The 14,263-nt window shown below is 45.4% G+C and overlaps 1 protein-coding gene across 2 annotated transcripts in view; it reads left to right on the top strand.

The window, feature by feature from the left end:
* The first annotated feature begins 1,085 nt into the window (after positions 1–1,085).
* Positions 1,086–14,263, top strand: part of Ctcf (CCCTC-binding factor) — a 47,320-nt gene continuing 34,142 nt past the window's right edge. The window contains exons 1-2 of one of the 2 annotated variants that reach the window (XM_048355327.1): positions 1,086–1,304; positions 7,378–7,476. The gene's annotated coding sequence lies outside the window, so the exon portion shown is untranslated. Of the gene's footprint in view, positions 1,305–1,471; positions 1,679–7,377; positions 7,477–14,263 lie in introns of those variants that run through there. The other variant, XM_048355326.1, reaches the window with a different exon arrangement.

Below are 14,263 nucleotides of genomic sequence, written 5' to 3'. Positions count from 1 at the left end.
TCCAGTGACCTTTAAGGTAACCAATTCGACAACAGCCATGCTTCTGGCCCAGGTTTAGAACTTTCAACTACCCCAGCCTGCTGACGCCTCTCTACTACCAGAATCCTCTGCCCTGGGATCCCACAACTGAATAGTTTAGATTTCCTTCTGTTTTTATGTCTGCTCCCTCTCAAACTCCTTCTCCATTTCTCTCTCTAGTGTTGCACTGCCCCAAGATTTTGGTCTTAGAATTTCCCTGATCATAAGCTGACAGCCCACACTTGTGGTTTAATCCAGTCACTAAGTTTAAAAACTTCTGATTGAGTTGGCAGCATCTGCAATTCTGGAGATTTTACATTTTTGAAAACAGATTTCTCTTTCCTTTGGGGAACCCCCCAGTATCTGTCAATGTTGGGCCAGTATTCTCACAAAAGCAATCAGTTGAATGGAGGAAAAGCATCTCCATTGACTCCGGGTGAGTCTAATGAAAGGAGCTGGGAATCCAGTCCTGAGCTGCATTCCAGTAAAGGTAAAAAGTACTCTTCGGGAGCCACTAGAACACCAGGCAATCCTCCGCCCCCTCCCCCCCCCCCCAGGCGCTTCCCGAGGAGGAGGAACTGGAGGACTCCACCCAACCGGGAACTTAACAGCTCCCGGGCTAAGTCGAGAAATGAGAAACGACGCACGTTCTAGAACCGAAATTACACGGCGTCAAATACTCAAAAGTCCTTTCCGCTAAAGATGACTGAACGTGATCTGTAGTGAACAAGAGTCAAGTGGTCTTCCGCCGCCGGCTCTCCAGGCTGAAGTAGCCTGGGAACTCGCAGGGTAGGCCCTGGTCCCTTTTCGCCCGTTTTCGGGTGACACTTTTCTAGGGAGCGAGATCATCAAAAGCTTCTGGGCAAACACAGTCCTTCCGGCAGTCACTCGAGAGCGCCGGACTCCGTACGAAAGAGCAGCACCGCGCAGCCACCCGCTGGGCCTCACTCGGTGGCGGGCCACTGAGCCGCGGCTGACGGGCGGGTCCCGCTAGGGCGGAGACTGGGCGGGGCCGGGCCTAGGAGCCGCCCCCGTCCCACAGCCGGCCCCGCGCGCGCTCCCTCAAGCCACCCCCACTCCTCTAACTCCTCAGGGGTTTAGAGGGCCGGAGCGGGCAGTTTAGGAACCAGGTCAAACAGTCAGGGATCCCAGACGGCCCGGAGACGACAGCCCCCACCCAGGAAGCCCCACCCAGTGGAAGACCGGACGCCACCACGCCAGCGAAGTCCACGCGCGACCGGGCGAGGGCGCGGAAGGGCGCGTGCGGCGTGACGACGCGACTCGCGGTGCGTCCCGTGACGCCATCGCGCCTGCTTTTGAAAGTTGGCGCCCGGGGCCGCCTCCCATGCTGCCCTGCGCCAACCCCTCCCCTCACCTTTCCTCCCCCGCCCTCCACTCGCCGCCCGGCCGGCCCCCCCACCCGTCCCTTCCCTTATCAGCACCCGCGGCCCCGGCAGCGCCGACGCAGGCGCACTGCACCGCACCGCCGCCATTTTGTGTCCGAGCTTGTGGAGCGATTAAACCGTGCGCGGAGCTGCTTCTTTGGCGGCAGTGGCGGCAGCAGTAGCCGGTGCGGGCGCGCAGAGCTGGCCGGGGACGCCGGGTGGCCGGAGCGGTGGAGCGGCGGCGGAACGGGCGCCGCGGGGGGTGTGGCGCGGAGGTAAGGGGGCCCAGGGTGGAGGAGGTTTCGCGGGCCGCCTCTAGGTGTCACGATGGGGCCGCTCCGGTCGGCGTTGGCTGTAGCCCGGCGCCAGCGCCGCCGCCGGGGGGTGTTTGTCTCCCTCTACCGTCCCTGCTGCGGCGCGGCCGCCGCCATTGCCCGCCGCCGCCGCCGCGGCTCGGCCGTCCCGCTCCACACCCGCTCGCTAGGCCTCCTGGCCGCGCGCTAGGCCTCGGGCGGCGGCGGAGGAGGCCCGCGCGCCCGGCGACTCCATTTTCCTTCCTTTGTCTCTGCCCTCGAGGCCGGCACTTGGCCCGGCTGATCGCCCTGCCGCGGCCCGCCCTCTGCCCTCCGCCCCTCCCGCGGCGGGTGGCCCCAGCCGAGACTCGGATCTCCGCGTCCCGGCTTCCCTGCTCTTTACTCGCTAAAAGAGTTGCGACCCTCTGCGGCCGGGCACGCAGCTGAGTCCCGGAGCTCTGTGGGTGTCCGGGCCCCCGTTGATGCGTCTCGGGCTACCCATCCTTCCGTCCACCCAGTCCCGGAACCTACCCGGCTGCTCCGAGTGCTTCTCTCAGCCGCGCGGCTGCTCCGCGGTCGCTCCCAGTCCGCGCGTCGTCGCCGCTGGTCTCCGTCTCCGCCGAGTGGCGCAGGCGGCGCTGCTGCGGCTGCGAGCAGAGGGACCCCAGAGCTGCCGAGAGCTCCCTCTGCAAGGCTGGCTGAGCTATTCGCGCCTCGACGCCGCCCGAGCGGGCGGGGGAACGTGCGCTCGCCGCCCCCGCCGGGCCCCGCTGCGCCCCCAAACTCGCGCCAGGGCTCGGCGCGCGAGCGGACTTCGTGCCGACCCCATAGTTGGCGGAAAAGCCAAGAGTTCCGCCTCAAGTAGGGTTTCCTCAGCGGGGCTTGCGCTCTTTTAACCCCCTTGGACAGAACAGCCTGTGTACATTCAGATATCTCAAAGGGACTGAAACTTAATTTCGCTCTGTTCTCGAGTGACGTGACCCACCGAATTCTGGAGTTATAGGCTAGTTATTTTGAACTAGACGACCCTTGAGTTTGCCTCCCATTTTTCAGTGTCCTGACGCTAAACTTCGTGTACTACTTAGTACTTGATGCTCTAGGGCCAGGCATAGGCAGTTTCAGCCTTCGGGATTGTGCAACCTGGTCTAAAGCGCCAGTGGGACAGAACGAATTTATTCTTGACTCGACTGGTAATTTGCCCGAACGCTGAAATGTGAGGGTTGATGTTGTAATTGAATCCTGGGTCATTGCAGATGGTTTATAAATATCTACACCTAATGTAACTACTCTTTAGTAGCTACCTAACTTCCTGCATTTCTCCTGTTCGACATTAGTAAACATTCAAATATATAGAGCTTTCATATTTGAGTTCAGATCAAGTAAGAAAGTGACGATTCCACGTCTCCTGTTGACAGGAAAAGAAGTTAAATAGGGCTACATATGTATTTAATTTTACTGTCAATAAGTTGGCATCATTAAAAAGCTTCCTATGTTGAATTGTGGCAATTTCAGTTCCCCTTCTCCTAAACATTATATTATTACTTTTGTATGGTACCTTATAGTACAATGTAGAAATTCATATGTCAACTCCTTAGTAAAAAAAAGTCTAGGTTGGCTCCCCACACACACTGGGTTAAACTCTAGGCCTCATGCTTACTAGGCAGTTGCTCTACTACTTGAGCCACACCTCTTTTTGTGTGTGCCAATCCTGAGGCTTGAACTCAGGGCCTGAGCACTGTCCCTGAGCTGCTTTTTGTGCAAGTCTAGCTCTACGTTGAGCCACAGCTTCACTTCCGGCTTTTTTGGCGGTTAATTGGAGATAAGTGTCATAAGGACTTTCCTGCTTAGGCTGGCTTTGAGCTGCCATCCTCAGACCTCAGCTTCCTGAGCAGCTGGAGTACAGGCATGAGCCACTGTACCCAACTGTGTTTAGATTTTTTTTTTGGCCAGGCCTGGGGCTTGGACTTAGGGCCTGAGTACTGTCCCTGGCTTCTTTTTGCTCAAGGCTAGCACTCTGCCACTTAAGCCACAGCGCCACTTCTGGCCGTTTTTTGTATATCTGGTGCTGGGGAATTGAACCCAGGGCCTCATGTATACGAGGCAAGCACTCTTGCCACTAGGCCATATCCTCAGCCCTGTTTAGATTTTTTTTTTTTAAGAAAGAAGAGCAGTATCCGTTTATGAGGAGGTAGGTAAAGGTCTCCAGTGTATGTAATCTCATCATGTAAATCATGACAGTGATCTGCTTCCATATACAAGGTTTTTGAACATCCTTTTTTTTGTTTTTAAATGAAACTAGGGCTAGGCTAATTTCTCAGGAGCCACATTAGAATCTTATTTATGCAATTTTATTTTTTGTGGTACTGGGTTTAAACTCATCATTTTGCTCTACTACTGAACGTATACCCTCAGCTCCCTCATTGTGTGTGTGTGTGTGTGTGTGTGTGTGTGTGTGTGTGTGTGTGTGTAAATTCTACTGGAGTTCCTGCTCTTCTCCCAAGAAAAATGCCACTAACTGGCAGTATTCATGAAATAGTAGGCTTGGGACTAGAGGTACTTTTAATTGATAAATAATCCATTTACAGGATTCATTGCATTAGTCTATGTTTTCAACCTTACTTTCAGACTTCTGAATGACAAGTGGCAGGTTTAAAATAGGCTCCCCTGGGCTGGGGATATCGCCTAGTGGCGAGAGAGCTTGCCTCGTATACATGAGGCCCTGGGTTTGATTCCCCAGCACCACATATACAGAAAACGGCCAGAAGGGGCGCTGTGGCTCAAGTGGCAGAGTGCTAGCCTTGAGCAAAAAGAAGCCAGGGATAGTGCTCAGGCCCTGAGTCCAAGCCCCAGGACTGGCCAAAAAAAAAATAAAAAAATAGGCTCCCCTGAGATTAAAAATTAAAATGTAGCAAATTTGTGGTGGAGCCAAGAGTAATGCTTGTTTTCCCAGGTTAAAATTGTACTCCACAAACCTGTGTTGCTATTAGAGTCTGCTGTTCTATATGTTTGTTTGTTGTTTTTTTGTGTTTTTTTTTTTTTGGCCTGTCCTGGGCCTTGGACTCAGGGCCTGAGCACTGTCCCTGGCTTCTTTTTTGCTCAAGGCTAGCTAGCACTCTGACACTTGAGCCACAGCGCCACTTCTGGCCATTTTCTGTATATGTGGTGCTGGGGAATTGAACGCAGGGCTTCATGTATACGAGACAGGCACTTTTGCCACTAGGCCATATCCCCAGCCCGATATATGTTGTTTTCTTTATGCTGGTACTAGAGCTTGAACTCAGGACCCTTCCACTCTTGCTCAGCTTTTTCTGCTCAAGGCTAGTCCTCTACCACCTGAGCCATACTTCCACTTCTGGCTTTTTGGTTAATTGGAGATAAGAGTCTCATGGGCTTTCCTTGCTTGGGCTGGCTTTAAACCTTGATTATCTGCTGCTGAGGATTATAGGTGTGAGCCACCAGCACCTGGCAGTTTCTTGGTCTTGTTTCTGTTTTTGTTTTGTTTTTGCCAGTGCTGGGACTTGGACTCAGTGCCTGAGCACTGTCCCTGGATTCCTTTTGCTCAAGGCTAGCCACTTGAGCCCCAGTGCCACTTCTGGCTTTTTCTGTGTATATGGTGCAGAGGAATCGATCCCAGGGCTTCATGCATGCTAGGCAAGCACTCTACCGTTAAGCCACATTCGCAGTTCTTGGTCTTATTTATTATGCTGACTTGTCCAACATAGTTGCTATTCTTTAGGGTATCTGTATGCCAGAAATAATACTTTGTGTTTAAGTGGAAAACTAAATTGAGAGAAAATAAATTAATATGAATGGGTTATATCAAGGTAACCCAGGCGGCTCATGCCTGTAATCCTAGCTACTCAAGAGGCTAAATTCTGAGGATCACAGTTCAAAGCCAGCCCCTGGTCAGTAAAATCTGTGAGGGTTTTTTTTTTTTTCCTCTGCCAGTTCTAGGGCTTGAACTCAAGGCCTAGCTTCTTTTTGCTCAAAGCTAGCACTCTACCACTTGAGCCACAGTGCCATTTCTGGCTTTTTCTGTATATGTGGTGCTGAGGAATTGAACCCAGGGCTTCATGTATATGCTAGACAAGCACTCTACTACTACTAGGCAACATTCCTAGCCTCTGTGAAACTCTTACCTCCAATTAACCACCAGAGAACTGGAAGTGGCGTTGTGGCTCAAAGTAGTAGAGTGCTAACTTTGAGCAGAAAAAGCTCAGCGATAGCACCCAAGCCTTGATCGAGTTCAAGCCCCAGGATTGACGCCCCCACCATACAAACACACACAATTTTTTTTGGGGGGGGGCAGTCCTGGGGCTTGAACTCCAGGTCTGGGCCCTGTCACTAAGCTTTTTATTGAAGGCTAGTGTTCTACCACTTGAACCACAGTTCCCTTCTGGCTTATTCTGTTTATGTGGTAGTGAGGAATCAAACCCAGGGCTTCATGCATGCTAGACAAGCACTCTACCACTAGAGCCACATTCCTAGCCCTAGTTACTATTTTTGAATGATCCCTGCCAGTATCTTTGTGGGTTTTCTCTGTGATTTCAGAGATCTGTCAGCAGTCTATATACAGTGACCTATCTCAAGGGTTGTGATATGCCTGGTGGTTCATGCCTGTAATCCTAGCTACTCAGGAGGCTGAGATCTGTGGATTGTGGTTCAAAGCCATCCCCCTCAGGAAACTCCCTGAGACTCTTATCTCCAATTAACTACCAGAAAGCCGGAAGTGGTGCTGTGGCTCAAGTGGTAGAGTACTCTGGCCTTGAGCTGAAGAGCTCAGGGACAGCACTCAGGCCCAGAGTTTAAGCCCCACTACCAACCAGGGTGGGAGATGTAGGGCATTGTGTTATATTTTTTTCTACCTTTGATACTTGTTTTGGACTACCCTTCGAACTTTCAGTGGCATAAAATTCCCTTCACTTTGAAATGTCTAGTGATATATGGATACCAATCAATATACAAGCTAAGCATCAGCACTCAGGAGGCTGAGGATCTCAAGTTTTAGGCCAGCCTAGACTACATAAACCTTGCTTTAAAAAAAAAAAAAAAAGGCTAAGCAGGGCACTGGTGGCTCACACTTGTAATTCTAGCTACTTAAGAGGCTGAGATCTGAGGATTGCAGTTCGAAGCTAGCCCAGGCAGAGAAGTCTATGAGATTCTTAGCTCCAATAAACTATTCAGAATTTTAAAGCCAGAAGTAGTGCTGTGGCTCACTCAAATGGTACAGCACTAGCCTTGAGCACAAAGGGTCCGGACTGCACCCAGGCCCAGAGTTCAAGCCCTAGGACCGGCAAAAAAAAAGTTTCTTGGATCAAATACACAAATTCTCATGTATTATAAGCTGCCTATCAACAGAGGAGGCTTTATTTAGCTTGGTCTGAGAAAGAATAATCATCTTTTTGTGTGTGGGGGCTAATTATGAGACTAATTTTCTCTTAGTACCTTTTATACCAAATGGTTTGGAAACTTTTTTGTTGTTGGGGGTAGCCTCAAACTTGCCAGCCTCTTGAGTGCTGAGATTATGGGCATGTAATACCACACTCAACTAGTTACTTCTTTACCAATTATGTCAAATCTTTAGTTTGCTCTCATTTTATTGTATGCTGTATGGTGCATTTTTGTGAAATTAGTATTTCATGGAATTATTTTTTTCTCTTTTAGAATGCTTGTGGATCTAGAGCCAAACAACAAAATGCACTAGTGGACAGATTGCTGACCGGAGACTTCATAGCTGGTTCTATTTTCCTTCCTCAAACTGACTTTGCAGCCACGGAGCGGTAATTGCTGTTTTCATTTCTTGCTCTAAAAAAATGGGAATAATGTAACCCTCCTGGACTGGAGGATTCTCTGGGTAGTTCTTGGGTATAGGAGATGGAGGTAATTGGGTGATTGAGAGCCTACAGGCTTTAAAGAGTCCTGTTTGAAGCTACAGTACCACATACTAGCTGAGTGACATTGGGCAAGTTATTTAACCTGTCCATTCCTATAACCCTGGTTTGGGAGAGAAAAATAACACCAACCTCAGAGTCTGTTCTTGAGGTTAACAATAATGTATATAGCAGATTAAATTCCATTCTGATCGTGTGCATAGGAAAAACTCCCAAGAAGTTGTGGCTGTTTTTCTGTACAAAATTTTGAATTGTGTATTATGACTATTAACAGATGATCTGAAATGTCTATGGCCTGTGGCAATTTGTAATTTTGATGAGTAACAAAGAATCCTTTTCTTAGAGAAGCTAATATTTTGGGTAAAAATTCCCTTAATTGGGCTAGGAATGTGACTTAGCATTAGAGTGCTTGCCTAGCATGCCTGAAGCCCTGGGTTCTATTCTCAGCACCACATAAACAGAAAAGGCTGGAAGTGGAACTTTGGCTCAAGTGGTAGAGTGTTAGCCTTGAGCAAAAAGGAAGCCAGGGATAGTGCTCAGGCCCTGAGTTCAAGCCCCAGGACTGGGGCTCCTCCCCCCCAAAATTCGCCTTAATTAATTTTAGCTAGTCTGATGGCCCATATTTGCATTAGACTAATAGTTATTATCAATTAACTGTAGCCTATAATTTTCTGCTAAAAATATAATGAACATTATAGAGGATTTGAAACAGCCCTCATAAATGTTAGTCTGCTCTGCTTTGAGATTGAGTGAGTTGGTCAGTTTTGGGGCTTGAGCTTAGGGCTTAGGCTCTGTCCCTGAGCTCTTTTGCTCAAAGCTAGCCCTCTACTGCTTTGAGCACAGCTCCAATTCCGGTTTTCTGGTGGTTAATTGGAGAAAAAAAATCAACAGACCTTCTATCTGTTCTGGCTTTGAACTTTGATCCTCAGATCTCAGTCTGCTGAGCAGCTAGGATTACAGGCGTGATCCCTTGCTTTGGGATCTTTAAGCAACCAAGTAGGTCTGGATGTTAAAAGTTGTTTCTTGGGGCTGGTGATTTAGCTCAGTAGAAGATCACTTGCCTGACAAGTGCAAGGTCTGTCCTTAGTTTGGTCCTCAGCTGGAGGGGCGAGGAGAGGGTGAGGCTATAAATAAGTTGTTTCTTTCTCTTCAAGCTAACTAACACAAGGCACATCTTTTTTATCTCTAAAAAAACTTGAAAATAATTGGACTTGTATAATGGCAAAAGGGAATGGAGGTAAATTTTTCAAATGCTAAAATTAGCTAAGCTTATATATAAATGAATCATCTGAGTGACTACTTGAGTTTTTCTTAGAAGCTATGCTGGGAGTAAATGCAGAGGGAGGAGTGAGGAATGAAAGCTCTATTATTCCAACTTGTGTTTTACAAGTGAGCAAACTTGGTATATTGCTAGATGGAAAGAACAAAGTCTGTGTTGTACTCATAAGATCCTGAAAAGAGTAATAATACGGATTTGAAGAACTAATGAGAAATTTAGACTTGCTTGAGGAATGAGATTTTTTTAAATATGTTGATCACTTTTGTGTGTGTGTTCCAGTTCTAGGACTTGAACTCAGGGCCTGGACCACACTGTCCAAAGTTTTTTTTGCTTAAGGGTAGTTAATTGGAGATAGGAGACTCCTGTCCCCTGGCTTTGAACCATGATCCTCAGAGTCAACCTCCTGGTAGGTAGGATTATAGTCGTGAGCCACTGACGCCTGATGACTTTCAGAGTGAAGCTGTGACACAAGTGGTAGACTGTTGGCCTTGAGCGGAAAAAGCTAATGGTAGCACCTAAACCCTGAGTTCAAGCCTCAGTACCAGCACAAGGGGGAAAAATCGTCATGTCCAACTTATCTGTTTATATTCCCAGACACATGAATCCACAAGATAAACTAACCTATGTGGGGGGCTTCAATAATGCTAACTTAGGGGGCAATGAATTAAGTAATTTAACTGGAAGAAATAAAATTATTATGTAGGGGTGTAGAAGCATGGTTTCAAGTGGTAGAGTGCTAACCTAGCAATTTCAAATCTAACTCCTGCTCCCCCCATTTGTGTATCTCTGTATGTGTGTCATATATAGTTATATATAATTATATCTACACTAATGGAATGCAAGCTGTGATTTCATGGTTCATATCTTCAACAAAATGAGGAATGAGTACCTAGGATAGGAATTGTTCTTTCTATAGGCACCACAGGAGAAATACTTGGGAAACAATACTTTTGAGCCATTAAACAATTCCTTAGTTCATCCCTGTTGTAGTCTACTCTGAGATATAGAAGTTGGTACTTATTGCTTGCATATATGTTTCTATACATACTGGACATGAAAATGACAATTGATAGATGACTAGACCAATTAGAAATATTGTTAGAAAGACAATTTTGATGATGTAATTTAAAAGAAAAAAGGTCTAAGCCTTAAAAGCAAATTTTGTAAAACAATGTAGGAAACAAACATCAAATTTTAACTCATTTTTTTCTTTTTTGCTTTATGTAATTTTTCCAGATATAATCTTGCTTTTTGCCTGGATTGTGCTCCTGCTACTTATGCCTGCTTTGTAGCTGGGATTAAACACATGTATTACCATGCCTGACTTATTTATTGAGGTGAACTCTGATAACTTTGGCCAGACTGGCACAATTTTTGCTCCTCAAATAGCTGGGGTTAAAATTAACTCTTAACAGTTTATGTTGATTTTTGTTAATTCTCCTTCCCTTCAATTCCAGTTATCAAATGCTAAATTCAAAGCTATGGATCTATGACTCCTATAATTCTCTTTCTCTCTCTCTCTGTGTGTGTGTGTGTAGCTTTATCACTTAAGCCTGGTGTTTTACCACTTGAGCCACCACTTCATTGGCTTTTTTGGAGATAAGAGTCTCAAGGATTTTCTTGTTTGGGCTAGTTTTGAGCCTGGATCCTCAGATCTTAGCTTCACGAATAACTAGGATCATAGGTGTGAGCCACAGATTCATGAGAAATAATCTTTTTTGGGGGGTGGGGTGAAAAAATTTTAAGTTCTTACTATATAGGTGGTGTTCAGAGGGGTTACTGTTTTGTAAGTCAGGTAAATGGTATGTTTCTTTTTGGATCTCACTCCTTCCTTCAATCTTTCCCAGTTTTTCTCTCTTGTCACCACCCACAGTTTGAACAGTTCATTTTCAACATAGTAAGACACATTTTTTGAGACAGGATTTTGCTCCATAGCCTAAGCTGGCCTTGAATTCAATCTTCCTTCAGCCTCCCTAGTGAGAATTACAAACACCACATCACTTCTTATCTAAATTTATTTTTCTCCTCCTTCCTCCCATGATGTTATTTGGGATTGAACTCAGGATCTCTTCATTCAGTTCAGATTCTCCCGAGAAATAAATTAATAAATTACTTGTTTTAGTAATCTTCATTTTAGTTCAAAGTAAAATTTTGTTTCTTTGTTGTTTAAACTTGAAAGCTTCCACTTAAGCCACATATCCAGCACTTTTGGCTTTAGATAATATTTGAATAGGGTCTTGCATCCTGCCTAGGCATGTGCCTATACCTCGAACTACTTATACTTTAGGCTTCCTGTTATAGGTAGGATGATTAGACATGGGTCACTGCTTCTAGCTATTGAATAAGAAGAGGTTCTCAAAATTTTTCTGTCCTAGGTGGCCTTGAATCACTATTCGCCCTATTTTAGCCTTCCAAGTAGATCAGGATGATAGGAATGAACTACCCATGCTTGGCTGTGTTTTAGATTACTTTTGTTGCTTCTAGCTAAGGATATAGTAGCTAGTACTGATATAGTAACTATCTTTCTTTTTCCTATTTTTTTTAATTGTCAGACATTATTGCCATTTATTACCATTATACTGTTTGGTACAAATGTAACATTGTTGAGTGTTAGCTATTAGTTTTTCATTTCATGTTAAAGGAGACCCTCTTTATTAAGTAAAAATTGCCTTGATTCTACAGAGTTGCCTTTGTGAATGGGTCTGAGTTGTAGAGGTAATAGGGTCAGTGGCCACATGGTCACTAAGATACATTGCAAGCCACAAGTAATTAGTTCACTTCCTTGGGTGTATTCATTTCTCTTTCCTTTTTCCCTTCTGTCATACCCTGAACTTTGTCTTCCTACCCTAGAAATCACTGAAGCAGAGTGTTGGTGACTCACCCTGTAATCCTTGCTACCTGTGAGGCTGAGACTTGGAGGATAGGATCTAGGTTCAAAGTCAGCCTGGTAGAAAAGTCCATGAGACTTCATCTCCATTTAACTAACGAAAAGATGAACTAGAGGTGTGGTTCAATTGGCAGGGTGCCAGCTGTGCAGGAAAGCAAAGCAAGAGTAGGAGGCCCTGAGCTCAAGCTCTGGTGTATGGGGGGGGGGGGGAGAATAATTTAATATTGGTTGTGCAGAGAATAGAAGTGAAGCTTAACAACTTACTCTTTGAGACGCATATTAGTTTTGAGATAAACTAGATTTTATTTGAAGAGTGAACAAAATTTTACACAGAAGATTTTATAGATCTATATTTAGACTGCATTAACTTTTTTAAAATTTATTTATTAAACAAAATTTTTTGATAAGGTGTTGTGCAAAAAGGGTACAGTTACATAGTAGGGCAGTGTGTACATTTCTTGTGATATCTTACACCTGTTTTTCTTTGCCTTCCCTAGGTCAGGCAGACATATACAATACCCAATGTACCAAGAACATATACAGTAGCCACATGGCCTACGCCAAAGATGCATTAACTTTTGCACACTAGGTCAGTCACTTCCAGACCATGGTCAACAAAGATTCTGTGTGAGGATTACTTGGAGACCTTTTTTGTTGTTTTTGTTCTTGAAACAGTCTTCTTCTGACTTGACATTCTCCCTGCTTCCACCTTCATATTAGGATTATAAACCTGTACCACCATTCCTGGCTATATCATTTTTAAAAATTGGTCCTGGGGCTTGAATTCAGGCCCTGAATGTTTTCTGTCCCTAAGCTTCTTTTGCTTAAGGCTATCACTTGAGCCATAGCTCTACTTCTGGCCTTTTCTCAGTAGTTTATTGTAGATAAGAGTCTCATGGACTTTCCTGCCCATGCTGGCTTCGAACCACAATCCTTAGATTGCAGCCTCCTGAGAAACTAGGATTATAGGCGTGAGCCCACTGATGCCCTGCTGCTGCTGCTGCTGCTGCTTCTTTAATTAAATTTTATTGACAAGGTGATGTACCGAGGGGGTACAGTTACATAATAAGGTAGTAAGTACATTTCTTGTCTTATTTGTTACACCCTCCCTCATTTTTCTTTCCCTTCCCTAGTTCAGGTAATCATATGTATATTATCCAGTGTACTAAAATCATCATGTACAGTGACCACATGGGGTACGCCAAAGGAAATTCACCTTAGTACACTAAACATAACAATAAAATCCTCCTGTTTCCATCTCTTGGAGTTCATTTTGCTTAGCCTCATCTTATATAATCATATGTATATAGCTGTTGAGCTCTTGTGATCCTCTGATAGGTCTATCCTAGTAGACCTTTTTATGTTTATTTAGTAATTGTTTGGTTTTAGAGACATACTGTAAAGTCGCTGACCAAAACATGTGGAAATACCATTTGAAAAGAAGTTTGTTATTTTACAGACATGATCTCTGCTGTTCTTCCTCCCCCCCCTTCTTTTGTGTGTGTGTGTGTGTGCGTGCGTGTGCGTGTGTGTGCGCGCGCGCCAATCCTGGGGCTTGAACTGGGACTTGGGTGTTGTTCTTGAGCCTTTGTACTCAAGAATAGCACTTTACCACTTGATCCACAGCTCTGCTTCTGGTTTTTTGGTGATTAATTAGATCTGAGTCTCTCCAGTTTGTCTGCTCAGACTGGCTTTGAACTATGATGTTCAGATTTCGGCCTCTTGAGGATTACAGGCATGGACCATTGGCACTTGGCTAGTTATCTATATTTTTGAAGCTTGCTAGGTTAGGTATTCTGATACAAACTAGGTCTAAGAAGTGATACCCAGGTAGTGTCTGCCCATAGATCCATAGAAGTTCCTCTTATATGGATACGTATTTACATTATTCATATAATTTTTCCTATTGTGTAATATATTTACTCAAAGTAATACATTTACCATACTTTTCATATATGAACTGATGAAAGACTAGGGGCTACTCCGAAGATAATATGACTCTGAGCTGCTTCCAGGGGGGTGGGGTGGGTATGGAGTGGAGTGGAAAGGGACCTAGTGGTCCCTGACATACTCACCCTTGGGAAAATATATGAAGAAATGACACATTAGCTTTGTGCTAGCAAAAGTATCATCTAGGCTTCAGAGTGCAGAGAACGACAGCATATGCTCAGGACCAAGTAAATAATTGGTATAAGACTCCAGCGTTGACTTCCAGATAAGCATTTTATTATATTTTGTTTATAAATGTTGAGTAAATGAAATAAATTGGCTGTCCTTAATGAAGAACTAGAACTTGCCCTCAGAAACCAGATCACAGGGGCTGGGACTATGGCCTAGTGGCAAGAATGCTTGCTTTGTATGCATGAAGCCCTGGGTTCGATTCCCCAGCACCACATATACAGAAAATGGCCAGAAGTAGTGCTGTGGCTCAAGTGGCCAAGTGCTAGCCTTGAGCAAAAAGGAAGCCAGGGACAGTGCTCAGGCCCTGAGTCCAAGCCCCAGGACTGGCC

Source organism: Perognathus longimembris, chromosome 10 (assembly GCF_023159225.1).
Source record: "Perognathus longimembris pacificus isolate PPM17 chromosome 10, ASM2315922v1, whole genome shotgun sequence".
Taxonomy (NCBI): domain Eukaryota; kingdom Metazoa; phylum Chordata; class Mammalia; order Rodentia; family Heteromyidae; genus Perognathus; species Perognathus longimembris.
This window is presented reverse-complemented; position numbering and strand designations above follow the sequence as displayed.